This window comes from Saccostrea cucullata, unplaced genomic scaffold, assembly GCF_032062105.1.
Source record: "Saccostrea cucullata isolate Sc308-1 unplaced genomic scaffold, CSIRO_AGI_Scuc_v1 ctg274, whole genome shotgun sequence".
In the NCBI taxonomy this organism is placed as follows: Eukaryota; Metazoa; Mollusca; class Bivalvia; order Ostreida; family Ostreidae; genus Saccostrea; species Saccostrea cuccullata.
Genome location: NW_026936286.1, coordinates 555702 through 574039, shown reverse-complemented (window position 1 = coordinate 574039; position 18338 = coordinate 555702). Strand labels below are relative to the sequence as shown.

At 32.4% G+C, this 18338-nt stretch overlaps 1 long non-coding RNA gene across 1 annotated transcript; it reads right to left on the bottom strand.

The window, feature by feature from the left end:
* Window positions 1–15504: 15504 nt before the first annotated feature.
* LOC134245234 (uncharacterized) lies at window positions 15505–18021 on the bottom strand. The gene is made up of 3 exons (XR_009987370.1): window positions 17915–18021; window positions 16258–16371; window positions 15505–15597 (listed from the first exon to the last, which is right to left on the bottom strand). It is a non-coding gene; the product is annotated as an uncharacterized LOC134245234 (long non-coding RNA).
* Window positions 18022–18338: the final 317 nt, after the last annotated feature.

The window sequence follows — 18338 nt, the reverse complement described above, 5'->3', positions numbered from 1 at the left end:
CCTCCAGTGCGAAAAAGAAAGAGGGTGTTGCAGTTCTTTTGTTAATTTCCCCAAATGTGTAGCTGATTAAAAGAAGAATTTTTACGTTGCAAAAACCATATTAATTTTTTTAAAATGCAACAATATATAAAGCACAACGAGAAACAATATTTGGAAAGTGTGTATTGACTTCCAATTTGCCATTAAATGATGTGAAAATTAGTCTTACGGCAAAATATACAAGATTTTCCGTTTCTTAAATAGGGAATCCCCGTTGTTCTGAAAAAGTGCCTCCTTGAAACAAGATAATTTTGATATATACACAAAGAGGAAGGAATTTTCTTGAAAACTGCCATTTTCGATATTTGTTTCAATGAGGCACTTTTTTGAAAAACGCAAAAATTGAATAAAAATTTAAATTATTCTCCAAACGAAATGCAAAATGTGTACTTTAAATAACACTGTGAAACTATCCTGTCCGAAATGGTCTAGTGGAAATACTGGTGGGCTTCCAACTTGTACTTTTACCAGAGAATGGGTTCGAATCCTGGCATGGATCATTTTTGCATATTTATTTTTTCCATATTTCGGCCTAATGGTAGTGAAATGAAATTATGTATATTTGGAAAGGGGGGGGGGTCAAGAAGTTCATAGAGTAATAACTAATCTGTATACCAGAAATGCAGGATAAAATTGTTTTCCTTGATATGCTGTGACTTAAAACTAATGCTTTATTAAGTTTTGTCTTGGAAAATAAAGTTACTACTGTATATTGTTAAATATTTTTTTTTACATACTGTAGTTATTGGAATTTTGGTCTCTTAGTTAGTAGCCAAGATTTGATTTCAAACAAATAAAATGTCTTGGATGTAGCCCCAACAGTGTGATTATGGGACACAGTTTTATTTCATGAAAAATATTTTCGCACGATGTCTACAGTATATCTTTCAAAATTCTGATTACGTACAAAATGACAAAAGTGTTTTGCTGTATCAAGCAGGAAATACCCGCCGTTAACATAGTCATCTACGTAGTTGAATCTATATTTAGACAGCAAGGGTATTTAAATGTCCTTCTCGATATATTGGGAATAATCGCGAGTTTCTGCAACACCTTCTTTTTAAAACCACAAATATTTTGAGGAAGAGTATGACAGAGGGACGAAAGGACCAACAGTTTACTCGAACATAGAAATAGCTATTAACTCGTCAATGTGCAAGCACTTATGCAGCACTTTTTTACAAATCAAAAATACTAACTAGTTCTAATTGTAACGGGGACCGTTACAGATGTTCCCCAAACGCTCCCCAACTCCCTTTTTGTGCAAATTTCCTTTAAAACTTTTTTCAATATGCTTAGTATCGCAGGATTTCATAAAAGAATTTTAAAAGCTACAATGATATCAACTTTTTGTCATTTAACGCATTGTTCGCAAACGCACGTGCATGCACATGCAAGGTGATCATGACATGTTGTCTAAACCATTAACATATCTTTATATTCCAGAAATCAATAAAAAGTCATAAAAATATAAATTTTACCGTTTTTCAAACATATTGTTCATTTTACGCATTGCGTGTGCGCATGTGCATGCAAGCACCTCCTTGCATTCAATTTTGATAGCAATATCATGTAGGAATCCATAATACCTATTCATATTCTAAACTTCATCCTCTTTTGTTGAGAAGCAAGAAAGATATAGGCATGTAAAGTTTCAGCCAATCGGATTGCAGCACACGTGGATTTATGAGCTTTCATGATAATTCTATATCATGCGGTAGATCTTCATAATATGTGACAAAGTTCAAAATTTCAAAGAGACTTTAGTTTCAGCTAATCAGAGCAAAGCGCACGTGCATGCGCGTAAGATCTTGCAATTTTGACCATGTCATCTTGTCCATACTACTACTATATTCATGCATTGTGAGTTTCAAAAAATTCCATCAAGAAATAGAAAAATTACGGCTTCATCCATTATCTTGGTAATTTCACATGTTGCACGTGCGCGCTCTTGCCAGCACACGCGCATGTACGTGCTTTCATGAAAATTATTATATATCATGCTTTAGATCTTGATATTGTGTGACTAAGTTCAAAATTTCAAAGGATTATGACGAAAAACAAGAAAGATATTGAGACTTTAGTTTCAGCCAATCAGAGCGAAGCGCACGTGCATGCGCGTGAGATCTTGCTATTTTGACCATGTCAACACGTCTATATTACTAATATATACTTATATTATGAGTATCAAAGCATATAATCAAAAAATAGAAAAGTAACGGCTGTATCTATTATTTTGGTCATTTCACGCGTTGCATGTGCGCGCTCTTGCAAGCACGTGCGCGCAAAATGACCTTCGTTCCGCAAATCTACATAACATGCCTACTGACCCTAAAAAGGTTTCACCTAAGTCGGACGTGTAGTTTACAAGATCATTCGCGGAAAAGATTTTCCCAGGAAGAAGAAAAATAATAATAACTAGATACGATCTCGTTGCGAGCAACGAGTGGGTCTTCCGTTCGATTCTTGATGAGATGAGATTAGATTTTGATTGAGATTTTCATCCTAAAATAATGATTTTTTTTTCATAATCTGTAAAAAGACATTGTACAATAAAGACTTCTAAAATCGACTTTTGGCACCTCACGGCCCCTAAAATTAAGGATCAGCTCTTTTTTCTTCATATCATTTTAAAACTCTCAGGATTATGAACACTTTTTGTCCAACAACTTTTCAGAGATTCTTTTTCGTTTTCGAGTTATTCGCAAAAGAAATATTAAGGGACCAGCCCTTCAACTCCCTAATGGGGACGTTTTGCGAAAAATGAAAGGTTGCATATTGTTCAGAACATAATTTTAAACATCTTTTGCTCAATATTACTTATCAAAATGTTTCTCATTTTCGAGATATAAAGCGTCAAAGATTTGGCATTCTGGCCCCTTGTGGCCCCTAATTATGTAATATACGACATTAAAATTATAATATACAGTTATAAATTTTTGAGATAAACATTTTTGCTTCAGTAATGTATAACAAAATATTGACTGTTAAAGAGTTATCGAAAAAAGACTTTTAGCCCCTTTTGGCCCCTAATTTGAGCGCCCAGCCCCTTTTTCTGGATTTCATCTTGGAGCTCTTAGGATTTTGAATACTTTTTGTTCAACAACTATTCAGAGATTCTTTTTTGTTTTCGAGTTATTCGCAAAAGAAATATTTAGGGGCCAACCCTTTAACTCCCTAATGGGGACGTTTAGCGAAAAATTAAAGGTGGCATATTGTCCAAAACATGATTTTGAACATCTTTTGTCCAATATTACTTGTCAAAATATTCCTCACTTTCGAGATATAAAGCGTCAAAGATTGAACATTCTGGCCCCTTGTGGCCCCTAATTTTGTACCACATGACATAAAAATTATAATGTATAGTTGTACATTGTTAAGTTTAACATTTTTGCTTCAGTAATGTATAATAAAATATTGACTGTTATAGAGTTATTGAATAAAAACTGTTGGCCCCTTTCAGCCCTTAATTTGATGAGTCAGCACATATTTCTTGATATCATCTTAAAGATCTTTATATTTTGCAGAAATGTTGTTCAGTATGTTTTAACAAAATTATTATAATTCAAAAGATATGATGCAAAATGTCTCAAAAAATCACTCATAAAACGTGTCCTAAATTTTGACCCCTACCGAGCTTCCATAATAAGCACTTCCGGAAAATATCCTGACCATGTTGCAATGTGGCAACATCTCCTCTATCATCATACAAAATTTCAGCTTTCTAGCTTGAGCCGTTTTTGAGTTCCATCACAGACAAGGAGGTCCTCTAAATTTCGATCAAAGGGCGATAACTCCCGACCGGAAGTGAATTTCAAAAAATTGATTTGCCGGAATTAACTTCAGATGACCACGCATCGACCATAAAAATTTGAAGCAAATCGAACGAGCCATCTCCGAGAAATCTTCTGCACAAATTTTGTAAGAAGAAAAAAGAATAAAAATAATAATAATAATAAAGGTAAAAAAGAAACCGAAGAATAATAGAAGGGTCTTCCGCTAAAGACGGAAGACCCTAATAACTAGATATGAAACTCGTTGCGAGCAACGAGAGGTCTTCCGTCCGATTCCGGAAAGAAAACGTAAATCAAGCTGATCAAGTAAAACAAAACTGCACACAAGGGGGAATTGAGTCGCCGGCATGAAAATCCAGCATGAAAATCCAACGCGCTAAATATTATGCTTTACGAACCTCTGCTCTAAAACTTCTTGTACATACCTCTGTACAACAGTGCTATTGACTTAGAATTATGAAAGGCGAGTCACTATTCATAATTTCGCACCAATCGCCACGAATTAATCTTAGTGCATTTTCTTTGGAATGTTCTATTTAATAGGTGTGACAGCTTCAATGAAATACAAAAATGTTCTTATAGCCTAAAATTCGAGGATTAGAAAGTATATTTAACAAACATTTAATTTTACGAATTCCATATCGTATGTAAGCAAGTAAGACTAAAGCAGTCAAACGGCTATTGATTTTTAATCTTTTTTTAATTTCCTGTTTATCCCCAAAGTGAACTCTCCCGTTTAGTTAAACTTTCATGAAAAGGTTGTACTGTTTCGCCAAAAAACATGGCTCGCCTTTCGACGGTCAGGGAATTGGATACCATTTGTGCTCAATAACTTGAATCAGATCTTTGAGACAATAATTTTAATATAAACCCCATTAAGTGACCTTACTTTGTCTTTTCTATTAGTTTAATATGACACAAGTTTTATACTTACTGTATACATTGATATTCTTTCTTGAAATACTATTACTTATAAATATGATTTAAGATCTGTTTCTCCGTGATGCAAATCAGAAGATATTAGTTTTCAAACTTCATTTGCACATTTAGTCTTTTCTTTTTCTACTTTGAGAACCAGCCAAACAAATTATAGAAGATGTTTAAGAAAAACTTAGTTTGACACAGAATTGCAACGTAACTACGACGTGACAAACCAAGTATTCCTTTTCATTTTATTTGTCCTTATGTTACTTTCGTTCAAGCAAACGCTCGGCTGCCTCCGTAAACCCCTATTGCGAAATGTCGGCGTTGACAGAGACAGCCGCCATATTGGACCCGCTTCAGATTTTCGAATGCTAACATTTAGAGTTTGGATTTATCAATTTACAAACAAATCATATAGTAAGCATTATATGAAGGGTTCCTGTTAGCATTCCAAATATAAATGAAAAATATTGGAAAACAAAAAAGTTAGAAAAAACGATTTTTTTGAATTCGCATCTGGTAACGACCAGAAGTACTGACGGCGAACAAAAAGGTGATTCTGCAAACCAGAAAGTCATGAACTATCGTCTCCAATAAGTCTCCAGTTCATATCCTTAGCCATTTTCGACAAAAAGGGGCGACAAAATCGCATTTTAAAATCAGAAAATCGTCCATAACTTGGCACCAGAAGAGAATTTTCCGAATTTTACTTCGGATGTAACAACTTCATATAATGATACATATTTTGAGAAAGTTTCATGAAAATCCGCTGAATAGTTTTCGAGAAATCGCCTGCACAAAATTTTGTCAAAAAAAAGAATAAGAATAATAAGAAACAATACAATCACTATAAGGTCTTCCGTGAAGACGGAAGACCTTAACTAGGGCTAATTGTAACGGGGACCGTTACAGATGTTCCCCAAACGCTCATCATGTCCCTTTTCGTGCCCTAGCTTTTCCTGTAAGACCTTTTATGAATATACTAAGTATTTAAGGATTTCATTTAAAGATGTTAAAGTTACAATGACATCAACTACATATCGTTTAACGTTTTGCATGGGCGCACACATACATGTACATGCATATGCAAGATGATCATGGTTTTGGTTAAGCGATTAACACATCTTTCTATCCCGCGAATAACAGAAAAAATACAGATATAAAGTTACCACATTTCAAGTATTTATCATTCTTTGAAATACCTATTCACATTTAAATTCTATACTGATTTTAACCTCGGGCTCAAAGTTGGTTTTATTCCGACGACTAGGCAGTGTTAAAGTCGACTAAGGATATCATGCCGATGGCTAACCAATCAAAATGAACTTAGTCAATTTTAGTTCCATACACAGAAAAGGGATTTTCCTTTAATCTGTTCAGATTTTTTTTATGTATTTCCTCTCTGGTCATTTTGACAACTCTGGTACTTGTGCCTAGTACATTTTATATACTATGTAAATAAATATATACATGCAAAGGTTTTTGACCGGAACTATTATTTTTTTCCAATGCATAGGAGGCTACTTTCTGGGGTTTACAAGAGATATTTATAAAGACATTTGTCTCAGCTAATGTGACCAATATTCTTTAACACCTTCTCCTTCTTATTAATATATTTTTCATGAATGCAAATACCTGATGATAATTTTTTTTTTTACGAAGGAGCGTACATGTATATTGATTTTGTATTTCTGGGGATTGCGTAATTCTAAAAAAATTAATTAAATTTCAAAGGTTAAATAAACAAAAGATGCTTGGTATTAAAATATTATTTCAAATCAGTAGAATTGAATGCTATTAACGACATCCGAATAAATACATGTAATCATAAAAGGCTTATATACCAACTTTGTTCATCTGCACTTTAATTTCAAACACGACAGGATTTGTAATTAATTATATTAATAATTTCTATATACTTTGGAAACTCACATCAAATATTTTAATACTCTTTTCTCGAGCTCTTTTCTGCAGTTTCCTTGAAATGTTTTGGGGGTCCGAGGTGTAATTTGAGCTTTACAGCGATTCTCCACTTTGTGTGTGAGGGGGGGGGTTATTTTTTCTTTCTACCCTTGGGTTAAGATCAAAGGTTAAGGTCGATTTCAAGTTCATAGGTCAAGGTCATTTTGGTAAATAGCTAATATCAACATTTTATTCAGGTTACTAGTGACCTTGACCTAAGTATCAAGGTCAAGGGTAAAAAGATCTGCTTCAGTATGTTACATGTCTTTGCATTTAGAAGTTCTTAATTCTGCATGAACATCCAAAGACTTAAGTATACTGTCGTTTAACACATTGTGTGTGCGCGCATGTGCATGACGTCCTTCCATTTACTTCTGATGGTAGAATAATGTAGGCATTTATTATATCTATTCATATTAGAAATTTCACCCTGTATTATTGAGAACTAAGAAAGTTTTAGGCATTTAAACTTTTAGCCAATCAGATTGCAGCACACGTGCATGTGTGTGCGTTCATGATTATTCTTATATATCATGCTGTAGGTCTTCATAATGTATGACTATGTTCAAAATTTCAAAGGATTTTGTCAGAAAACAAAAAAGATATAAAGACTTTAGTTTCAGCCAATCGAAACGAAGCGCACGTGCATGCGCGTGAGATCTTGCTATTTTGATAATGTCATCATGTCTATACTACTAATATATCCTTATATTATGAGTTTCAAAGCATTTCATCAAAAATTTAAAAGGTTACGGCTATATCTATCATATTGGTCATTTCACGCTTTACACGTGTGCGCACATGCACGCACGTGCGCGCAAAATGACCTTCGTTCCGCACATCTACATAACATACCTAGTGACCCTAAAAAGGTTTCACCTAGATCGGATGAGTAGTTTACGATAACACTCGCGGACAAAAAAAGTACCGGAGAAGAAAATTCAGAAAAAAAGTAAAAACAATATGTTCCCAAACTTCGTTTGGGGAACATAATAATAAGAAACAGAGTAAAAACAATATGTTCCCCAACTTCGTTTGGGGAACATAATAATACTGATACTTATGAACATAAAAAAATATTTCTCTTGAATGAAAAATGTTGAACAAAACTACATGTATATACACTGTCGTGATCCCGTGCCGGATTGGACAAAACAAGATGGCGGCGGGAACAAATCGAAAAAGGTAGGTATCTGAGATTTCGGTAAATATCCCCCGTTAACCGTCAGATATGCTTGATTCGAAGATACTGTCGAATTCCTAGTAAAATGCTTATTAGTGTGTTTAATTGCTACTTTTCCTATCGTCTCTTAAACTTGAACATTTAACGACTGAAGACTGCAGAATTTCTCCGATTGAGTTTGAAGCGGCATGGAGTTGTTTTTTTCTTCGATTTTGACAGTTTTATGCATCCATCAGCAGGAGTGTGGCTAACAAATGATACTTTGGAGTAATTCTGACCCGTTGTTATATGTTTATTTGTTATAACCCATTTTATTACAAAAATATTTCGATTTAAAAATGTTGACATGTGCTGGATTGGAATCGGTTAATTTTAATGGAAATTGTGCCGGATTAGACTGCATTTTTGGTGCCGGATTGGATGATGTTCATGATAGTCATTTATGTAATACTTTTTTCTGTTTTATTTTTTAAGCTATGGATGCAAATGAAATACCAGGAGGAATTTAATAAAGCTTATATAAGCATCTGCACTCAGGAGTTTTGTAGAGATGACACTTAACAAGCACGCAAGAATTGACCATGAAGCAGCAGAGAGGTATCGATGCATTATGTACGGCAGCTTCTACAGGTGGAAGTACAACCTACGACGGTACATGTACATCAAAAACAGGCATAGAGAAGTTCAGAAAGTCCGAGGAACAGACACTGACCAAAATATTTTTTGGATCTTAGATAGGTATATCTGTGATTATTTCATATTCAAAACAATTGTACTGATTTCTCTCATTCATATTGTTTCAAAGATTTTTTTATATTATTTTTCTTTCACGCATTTTACTTTTTTTTTGTTTGTTATCGTTAGACACAAAAAATGTTCATGACTGTTATTTTATTAAATTTTAACAAAAAATGTCCGAAGTTTTCTTCGTCTTTTTTGAATATCTCTTCCCCGTAGTAGATAAAGGAATGCATTTGTCCCCATTGACACTTTTTTCTAGCAAGTTACTATTTTACTAAAATTTATTGTAAAATATTTTACGGTAAGTTCATTTAATTTGCCGTATAACAGAAGAAACATTTTGATTTTGTCTTCTGAAATACAACCAAATCTGAAATTCTAGTATTCTACTCGATCATGTTCATGGTTTTGTACAGTACATCCACGAAGTATCGTTTTTGAAGGGAGGGGGGGGGAGCCAGAGAAATTTCAATTTCAAAGCCAACTTCTTTCAATTACAATTTTTTATACTACATTTACCTTATATCACAAAAAGTTGGGGGCCATCCAGCCCTTCAATGAACATTTACTATAGCATAAGTAATGTTGTTTCAGACTTATTAAATTCAACTTAATTTTAATTCATCAAAAATTAAATTAATTGCATTACTTAAAATGTAATATTTTACACATTAACAACGAAACATTTGAAGTTAAATTACATAGATATCGGGATCAAGCGTTAAACTGTCATCTGAAATCAAAAATTAAAATAGGCCTAACTTCGAAAATAAAGAACACATACACATTTTATTTAAATGATATGTTTATTATGTTAAACTAATTTAGAAAAACATACAGAAAGCAGTTTATTTGCATTAAATTATAAAATTTTACTAGCGTACCCTAAAGCACTCTTTTGTACTAGCGTACGTAGGTACTCTATTAAGTAGGATCGAATTTCGCCAATGGCAAACTCTCGGGCCTTTCCTACTAGCAGTCTAAAAATAACCTCGAATGTACATGTACTACATAGACGCCATGACAAGCCCCCTTTTCACAAACTTTGAAATAAATGTTGGAAGACCTCTTAAAAAATTATCTGTGGAGTATGAAGATAACTTTATTGACTGCAATGATATTACCTAAAATATACAAGAGAAGGGACTTCTAAACCCTTCAATCCTATATTCAAATAGACAGGAAATGTATAGATTTTTTACATCCGTTGATGATGATACATTCGAGGCTATTTTTTTGACCTATGACGGAAAGGCCCTACTAAGTAACTTGATGCAATTTCGAACTTCGCCTCATGTGCATGATAAAATTCTCGTATGCTTAAGGGTTTTGCGGACGAATCCTCTGGCTTACTAACGGTTCCTCCTTTCCTTTTTTCTGGCCCCACGAGCTCTTTGGGGTTTACCAAAACAGTGGTCTCTGTAAAAGAAATATGGGTACAATAAAATTTGAGATAAAAAGAAACAGGAAAGAAAAAAGATTTTTAATCGAGGGGGGGGGGGGGTCCATAACTGATAACAATCTTACTTCGGTAAGATAAGCTATATAATTTAAATTCCTCCTTCTCGTATATTTCATTAACGATGCATCCATATCTTAAAAGTTAAAGAGGAAAAAAGTTTTTACATAAATGACCATAATGAACATCATCCAATCCGGAACCAAAAATGCAGTCTAATCCAGCACAATTTCCATTAAAATTAACCGATTCCAATCCAGCACATGTCAACATTTTTAAATCGAAATATTTTTGTAATAAAATGGGTTATAACAAATAAACATGTAACACCAGGTCAGAATTACTCCAAAGTATCATTTGTTAGCCACTCTGCTGCTGCTGGATGCATAAAACTGTCAAAATCGAAGAAAAAAACAACTCCATACCGCTTCAAACTCAATCGGAGAAATTCTGCAGTCTTCAGTCGTTAAATGTTCAAGTTTAAGAGACGATAGGAAAAGTAGCAATTAAACACACTAATAAGCATTTTACTAGGAATTCGACAGTATCTTCGAATCAAGCATATCTGACGGTTAACGGGAGATATTTACCGAAATCTCAGGTACCTACCTTTTACGATTTGTTCCCGCCGCCATCTTGTTTTGTCCAATCTGGCACGGGATCACGACAGTGATATAGATACTTACGATCGCTGTAAAGTAATGCAGACGACAGCGCAATTAGTGAAAGGATAAAAATGAGACTATCAAGTTTCCACATCTTTAAAAACTAATTGCAATAAGAAGAAAATTATGTGCCTATCAAATATATATTCCATATATTTGGAATTTTTATTTTATGATTTCCCAAAGGAAAGTTCAATGATCAATTTCAGCACAACAATACCATTAATCTTCTGTGCCCTGTAAATTACATGTATATCAATTGTAACGCATTTTAATTAGTTTCACAGTTGGCTTGATTTGTTGTTCATTTAGAAATGTATAATTCAAAATGCAAAGACTCACCTGGAATTTACCACCAGGTAAAAAATCTCTGCCTTTAAACAGTTTGGAAAAATTACTTTAAACAACTGGGTATATCCCATCATAACTGACCTGATTACACATTTGGTTGAAAAGAAAACACGATGTAGCGTTCAATTCTCATGTCACCTTCACAGTAAACAAAATACTCAGAATAGTAGGCGTTTACAAAAATATTGTTTGATGTGATGCTAAAAAGGAAAATCCAATATTCATATGGCATCCTAGATATTTTCTTGTATTTTTTTCATCATTGAGAAGCAAAAAAGAACTAGTGAGAAAATAGACAAAACTGCTACAATAATGTATTTTGCCGTAATTTTTGTCTTCTGAATACATATAAAAGTAAAGTAATATTAAATTTTCTTTTTTCTCATCAAGATTGCTCTTTAAAAAACACAAGAGGCCCAGGGGCCACATGGCTCACCTGAGCAATTGGCTAGGAAAAAACACAGATCAGATCAGAACTGAAAGTAAACTGGGGGGGGGGGGTGGCTTGAATTTTACAACCCCCCCCCCTAGGGGGTCATGATTTGAACAAACTTGAATCTACACTACCTGAGGATGATTCCCAATAAATATAACGAAGCCTGGCTTTGAAGTACTTGAAAAGAAGATTTTAAAAGGTTTCCCTATGATCCTATGTAAAACTTTCATCGGCCGTTTTGGCCCCACCCTACCCCCGGGGGTCATGATTTGAACAAACTTGAATCTACACTACCTGAGGATGATTCCACATGCGTTTCATCTTTCCTGGCCCAGTGGTTCTTGAGAAGAAGATTTTTAAAGATTTTCCCTATATATTCCTTTGTAAAACCTAGATCGGCCATTTTGGCCCCACCCAACCCCCGGGGGTCATGATTTGAACAAACTTGAATCTACACTACCTGAGGATGATTCCACATGCGTTTCATCTTTCCTGGCCCAGTGGTTCTTGATAAGAAGATTTTTAAAGATTTTCCCTATATATTCCTATGTAAAATTTTGATCGGCCATTTTGGCCCCAGCCTTGCCCCAGAGGTCATGATTTGAAAAAATTTTAATCTACACTACCTGAGGATGATTCCACATCAGTTTCATCTTTCCTGGACCAGTGGTTCTTGATATAAAAGTTCTCTCCATTTGAGATCAGGTACAGTTAAATTACCGTACATACTTTAAGTTCCACAAAACATGTATTATAAATTAATATTGAGAGAATTGAAAAGAATACATGATTGAAGAAAAATTGAGGGGTAAAAATGCGTAAAAAAAAAACAATGAAATAATTTTTTAAATAATGATGGGAAAAAAAACCCCCAAAATTAAGTAATTAGAATATGGAGAAGAATACTCAGACCCATACTTGCATGTTTATGTTTACTTTCAACCTAAAGGTCAAGACTGAAAGACATGCTGCACATTTTTTAATATATTTCCTAATTCTAAAATCTTTTAGTGTTGTTTTATATATATATATATATATATATATATATATATATATATATATATATATATATATATATATATATATATATATATATATATATATATATATATATATATATATATATATATATATATATATATATATATATATATATATATATATATATATATATATATATATATAAATTATGAACTTGGTCAAAGAATAACATATTTTCTCTAAGAGGTAGACAATCATAACCTGATAATACAATATTGACATCTCTTGGTATGTCATGGTCACTCATGTGTGTAATTAAAATGTTCCCGGCAAAATCATAACATGGGCATTGAAAAAAAAACCGAACAGAGTCTTCAAAACAATAGCCGCATTTTAAGCATTTAGGTGAATCAACGAAATTATGATTAAACAAGTCTGCACTAAGATTACTAGAGAAGTTTCTCAACTGACAGTGGAGTATATTTAATTTTCTTTGTCCATAATTGTATAATTTGGATTTTGTTTTATCTTCAAGATTTTTATTTTGCATACACTGTTTAAACTTTGCTACACTTTTTACAAATTTTAAGCTATCTGGCAAATCATTCCATAATTTAATTGTAGATGGTAAAAAGCTATTGTAGTATGCAATTGTTCTAGTGATTGGTAAGTGATACAAACATTTGCGTAAGGTGTAATTATGTGAAACAGGTAGCCATTGATTGACCATTTCTTGCAAATATTCAGGTGTATAATCATTAAGTATTTTGTACATAAGTGTAAGCTTATGTTTAGTTCTTCTTTCACTAAGCGTTTGCCATCCTAATTCATTATACAACTTTTGTTTCGAAGAATTGCGCCTTAACCCAGAAATGATACGTCCAGCCTCTTTTTTGCACACTCTCTTATATATTACTCTTTTCCTGTGTGCAATTATCCCATACTACATTTCCATTTTCTAAAATAGGCCTTATAAAAACAAAATAAATACTAATAAGAGAATCTCTGTTTAATTTGTATTTAAGGGTGCGAAGAACATTTAAACGTTGACATGATTTATCATGATATATTTTGGATATGTGTTATTTTTCATTCTTACGTTTTTGTCAGTTTGACATATCCCTTCAAATTCGAAATAGTAGACACCATCATACTATAATATACTTATATAACATTTTATATCACGTGATGACCAAATTTTCTAGTGTCAACTTCCCTCATTTATCTTTATGGAATTAATGTCTCTGAAATCTGGGTCCACTTGTAAATGAAAGGTTATCAATATTAAAAAAAACGGAATATAAACAGGTCTGAACAATTTCTAAATAAGGAAATCAAGAGCGATAACCGTGAATTGCTATAAATACACAGAATAAACAAGGTGCTAGTCCTTCTTGACCAATCAGATAACAGCATTTAGACAAACCCATGAAAAAAAATAAATAAAACACGTGGTTTAAAAGTTTTTTGCTCAAAAGAATTTTTTAGAAGAAACTTTTTGTAAACTTAATGCACATTTAAGAATAATATAATATTTATGACAATTCTACAAATCTGTCAGTAAAGGAGATATGAATCCCAAAAGTTAATCTAAAGTTAAAAATTTGATATAAATACGGAATTTTTTCAGATTTATTTTAGTCTGACATAAACATCGCATTGAATGAATGTTTGTCTTAATTTTTTTTTCTAAGTGTTTATTACAAAATCGTCCATATCCAGTTTCTCATACGCGAGGTAAGATATTGGGATAAGTCGCATTCATGTATAATTATTCTCTTTCTTCCATGTTTTACGCCTTTCTTTATGGGTGCCGTAAGGCTGCATAGCTTAATAAATATTCTGTGCTCATGAAACCCTTGATATTTTAAAACTATCTTTAGTCCATACGTAGCTGCAGATCTGTAGCTCTCCTAAAAAGTATATATTGATAGACCTGAGAGCTACAGTGCCACCCATTGAAAAAACTGTATATTTATTGCGCACAAAAAGTGTGCTCGATCCTTGATTAATTTTTCTAAATTCTTACCTCAATTGCAAAAAATGGATAATTTCAAAAAATTACTTTCTCCTCTATCAAGTTCTCTCGTAGTTGACATTTGAACGAAGCATATTGGACCGAATTATCTTTGAAACCAAAATGGCAGTATAAATAAGCGAAATGTCTGATGATTGCAATATCAGGGCCAGGAGGACTATTAATAACAATTATGAAGAATGTTTTGTTGTGGAAAGAGTCAAAGAATATGTTAGGGACACACGGTTAGTAATATTTTGAAATTACAGCTTTAAAACCATGGGGGAATAAATCGAAAACCGAGCGTTTTTTGTGCGCAATAAATATACAGTTTTTTCAATGGGTGGCTCTGTAGCTCTCCGGTCTATCAAAAATTTTTTTCGGAGAGCTACAGATCTGCAGATAGTCCATACGATAAACACTTACAAGTGTCAAGTGGATCTATACACATGGAATTCAAGCATCATCGATGAAAATCGGACGGCTAAGCAAAATTATTTTCCAACATATAGCTTATATTCTGGTAAACTTTATAACTGAACTTGATAAGAACTTACTAAATAAATGTGATTTATTCCTCCGTAAACAATTACATTGTATCATGCATAATTTTTTATTTCGTTATCGATATAAAAATGTCAATGTTGTTCACGGTAAATATGTGGGGAATACTGTATTCTTCAAAAGTTTCATCTTAATTTAATAGTTTTTTTGTTAAAAAATCTTTTTGAGGAAAAAAAAAACAAAAGCACGCGTTATCTCATTGTTCTTTTAAATTGTGTTTTGGGGTATGTAAAATGCTGTTGTCTGATTGAACAGAAACATAATTACGTGTACTTGATGTACATTTATAACAACTTTCAGTTATCGTTCTTGACTTCCATATTTGGAAATCGTCCAGATCTGTTAAAACACTCTATTTTGGTAAGATAACATTCGGAAAGTTTGATCAATAGTTTAATTTTATTTTTATTTCATTTTACACAAAGGATAAATCTTCTTTGCTCTGTTTGTTTGGTTTTTCTTCTAAAGAGGGGAAGTCACCCTGAAAGGAAGAATATAATTATATAATAATTAAAAAAGATTAATTAAAAAAACATAATTGAATTAATAGACTTTAGGATCATGGAACAGACTGACACTTAAGTCAAATTTTCAGTGTTTGTCTTCTGCAAAATGTTAGTATAGCCTATAAAGTTTCATGACCCTCGGGCCTGATTCTTTTCGAGTTATTATAGTTCATTAATTAAAGCACATTTATGGATTTTTACACATTTTGTTTATCCTCGATCAAAACATTAAAATATGCTTTAAAAAACGAAAACTATACATGATATAAAACTTGCACAAAGTTATCATCACTTGTTTAAAAACCTGATTAGAAATGTTTTGGAAACACAAATATTTTTTAAACTAAATTGTTTAACTTCAAATCGCGTAGCTATAAATCAAGTTGCTCTCTCTCTCTCTCTCTCTCTCTCTCTCTCTCTCTCTCTCTCTCTCTCTCTCGTTGAAGTCATTTTTAATTAGAACTTTCAGAAAGACAGCACGCACGTTCATTAAATTATATGCTACAGTTAGGATTCAGAATAATTGTTAAATACCATTTTTCCTTTTAAAGACATTTAACATAATCTTATGCAGAGTATATATACTGAACAAATTAACACTTTTTAAAAAAAATATTGTGACACAGTGAACTTACCACGCCAAAGACAGCTGCGGCATTCTGGAAATAAACAACAAAGGTCGCAATGTGAATGTCGTCTTAAATAATAGCATCCATCTGAATCGCATAGTGCTCTGCAGCTTTCAGGGACTGTAAATAAAAACAAGTAAAAAAACACTAATCGTTTTAATGTAATATTTTATCAAGGTCCAAACTTTAAACTTTGTATACCAGCATTTCAAACAATTTTTTTCAAGGTTTATTGTTTTTATTCTTATTTGTCTGTCTGTCACACTTTTTTCTTGCTGGTATTTCCTCTCACAGTGTCAGCAGTTATCAATTCATTTGTTAAAATGTAATACATGTAGGTGGTGTCCTTTAGATAAGCAGCAAGGTTTCAGAGTTGTCATTTTCAGACTGAGGCTAAATCAGAGTTGAAAAATGGCATCTTTTCTGCGAGAACCCGACTCCCAAAATTCCTCTAATACAATAAAACTACTCTTTGCAAGATAATTGTTGGTGTTTTTGAGCAATGCAATGATGTTCCAGAGCAAGGGGTTAAATAAATCGGTCGTATTGTTTCTGAAGATGGAAAATGAATTAAATAAAACAATCCTATTATGACAATTTCCCTAGAAATTAAACGCAAGAGACGCATTCCTTTTTTAATCCGGTTCAAGGTATCACTGCGTATGAAAGAGTTTTCTGTGGCTTTAATGGAATTCGAAATCTTAAAAAAAAAAAAAACAGAAAAAAAAGATAAACATCAAACAAAAGATGGACCTCGTCTTCTAAGTCCAAAGTATCGGCTAAACTGACCTATTCATCAGCTTTTAGCTGGAAAAATATATAAGTTAAATATATAATCGTATATATATATATATATATATATATATATATATATATATATATATATATATATATATATATATATATATATATATATATATATATATATATCAAAAAATTATTTTTCCTTGGTATAGGGATAAAATAAAATCCAAATTCAAATGATAAACTCAAACTTTTATCTAATTTAATTAGGAATTCCCCGAAGGAAAGTTTGGAGATCAATTTCAGAACAACAATACCATTAATCTTCTGTAAATTACATGTACATGTATATCATTTGTAATGCATTTAAATTAGTTTCACAGTTGGTTTGATTTGTTGCTTATTTAGAAATGTATAATTCAAATTTTTGTAACGAGGTTAGTTTCACAGTTGGTTTGATTTGTTGCTTATTTAGAAATGTATAATTCAAATTTTTGTAACGAGGTTAGCTGTTATTGATAAGATGTTGGTACAAAAATATTAACAGTCCCGTTTGAGTTTATCATTTGAATTTGGATTTTGTATATATATATATATATATATATATATATATATATTATGGATGAAAACTCTTCTTTTACTTGGAGTTGCCCTCCAGCTGAAAATGAAAATTTTAAAACCTTTTTTGCACTTATTTGGAGCACCACAAATATTTTGAAGAACATGGTATGACTGAGGGACGAAAAGACCAGGCCACAGTATACTCGAACATAGAATTACTAGTAACTCGTCAATGTGCAAGCATTTATGGGGGACTTTTTTACAAATCAAAAATACTAATAATACTGATACTTATGAATACAAAAAAATATTTCTCTTGAATAAACAAAAAAGGTTGAACAAAATCACTTATACTTACGTTCAGTGTGATATAATGCACACGAAAGCGCAATTAGAGTAAGGATAAAAATAAGACTAACAAGTTTCTGCATCTTGAAAAACAAATTGCAATAAGAAGAAAATTATGTGCCTATCAAATATATACTCCATACATTTGGAATTTTTATTTTGGAATTCCCCGAAGGAAAGTTTGGAGATCAATTTCAGAACAACAATACCATTAATCTTCTGTAAATTACATGTACATGTATATCATTTGTAATGCATTTAAATTAGTTTCACAGTTGGTTTGATTTGTTGCTTATTTAGAAATGTATAATTCAAATTTTTAAAGGCTTTAAACAGTTTGGAAAAATTACTGGGAAAATTCTATTATAATTGACGTAATTACACAATTGGTTGAAGACGAAGACGTATTCTCTTGTACTTTTTTTTCAACATCC